This window comes from Halyomorpha halys, unplaced genomic scaffold (assembly GCF_000696795.3).
Source record: "Halyomorpha halys isolate HHAL.00 unplaced genomic scaffold, Hhal_1.1 Scaffold892.1, whole genome shotgun sequence".
NCBI classification, from domain to species: domain Eukaryota; kingdom Metazoa; phylum Arthropoda; class Insecta; order Hemiptera; family Pentatomidae; genus Halyomorpha; species Halyomorpha halys.
This window is the reverse complement of record NW_027105126.1, coordinates 455,791-457,713: the sequence shown is the minus strand read 5'-3', so window position 1 is coordinate 457,713 and position 1,923 is coordinate 455,791. Positions and strand designations below refer to the sequence as shown.

Below are 1,923 nucleotides of genomic sequence, written 5' to 3'. Positions count from 1 at the left end.
GCTCCACCAAACCATCAAATTCTTCCCGCATCCAATCGTTACAATCCAAAATCCTACGTAAAATCGTTGATGCTACTTATTACGTCACAAATAAACTCATTCATAAAGACCTTAACATCCCATTCGTTGCAGATTTGACCCTAAACAGATATGCGTCTATTTATTCCAAACTCCTTAACCATCCTAACCCATTAATTCTTAATCTTTCATCCTTAACAATCCCTGATAATCCTTCGAGGCTTCTGAAAAGAAGATGGCCACGGGACTTTCTAGTTTAAATTAATGTTTGAAGTACCACCAATGGGTGGTTCCTTCCCATGATTTTCAAGTGTATATGAAACATACTACATATTTACCTGTTGTATTATTTTGTACAGTTGTAAATTACAATAAATAATAAAAAAAAAAAAAAATTAAATGCTACATACTAATTAATTTTTAATTTTGATCAAATTTAAATTTGATTATGCTTTGAAACAAGAAGGTTATAAGGTTAAACCCGTTTTAACAATTAGTTCTTAGTCCGTATTGTTCAAAGCCTAGCTTAACTATTACTTTGTCACAAAGCCCCAATCCTCCGCCGGTAATATATTTCCCAGAGTAATAGGCCCGATGCAGGCTTCATTTATTAGTACTGCACCAGCCGGGAATCCACTAACGTTCAATGAATTCTCTACCACTGTCGTCCTGAAAAGTATCAACGTTTGTAATTAGAAGCGTAGTAACTGAATTCTTTATTCATTCCCCATTTAATTAAATAAATTCCGACCCGATAGCCGGAAAAATGGGCCTGAATGCTAAAATTAGCGTTGTAATTAGATAACAAAGAGTTGAACGGAATTATATAAATCGTTTTACATCCAGTTAGCCAAGGGAATTGTCAAATGGCTTCTTTAAGCTACTTATTCCTACCAGGAGCAAAAATGCATTTAATAGATATAAATTTAGAGAGAAAGCACATTTTCTATCCAGTCTAGCCTGCTCAACATTTGAGTTAAAAATTATCACAGCATAACGATAAATTTATAACAGTAACCATAACATTAATGGTTTATACTATAATTATTAATGGTTTATTTCATTTTGATTTTTCTATTTCCATTCTAGAACATCAACTCAATATTCCTCACACCAGGCATGTTACATCTTACTATTGCTGTACTTTTCAAATATACCATTTAATGTTATAGTCATTGTTAATTATTTTGTTCCTTTTCAAATAAAGCCATTTTTTCCCTTAGTGTCTTACGTACCATTGTCCGCATATAATGTTTTACCTAAAATATGACTAACTTCTCGTAAAACTGAAAAACATTTTGAGTGAATCGTACTTGAATCGTGCTTGGACACTTAATAATTACAGGAGTTAATTTATATTTTCAATTTTTATTTAATTTAATTAAATTATTAATAGTAGTCATTAAAAAAAACACAATATTAGCAAACAAAATGTTTTCATCACAACCCTCTTATAACTTCTTCGTACTATCACAAGTGCCAATGTAACTCTCCTCGGTTGAAAATAACTGTGGATGACCTCAGAGTTTGTTGTGTCATACATAAAACTAGCATGAGGTTAGGGTAATGAATCTTCTCAACAACTAAGAAAATTCAATTCTGCATCCAGTGCAGGAGAAAACTTAAAATAGCCAATATTTGAGCTGTAGTATTTCTCATTTGAGGGCACGATATGTTTTAGGCCTTCTTCTATCTAAATATCAAACATTTATCAGGAACATTTTCGTTATCCTAATCCTTTCTACTACCATTGACCCATATAAACCTTTAGTTGTTTCAATAAAATTTGTAAATAAGATGTTTGGTGTTTATGCAAGTGGCCTCCTTTTTCACTTTATCTCTATACTGAAAGACTAAACTAAAAAAATGAAAATGTAGCACACAAGTAAACTTATTTGTGTGTAT

General features: G+C 31.8%; 1 long non-coding RNA gene across 1 annotated transcript in view; it reads right to left on the bottom strand.

Moving 5' to 3' along the window:
- The window catches only part of LOC136796062 (uncharacterized), a 263,158-nt gene that overhangs the window by 102,834 nt on the left and 158,401 nt on the right, over positions 1–1,923 (bottom strand). The gene's annotated exons all lie outside the window — the stretch shown is intronic.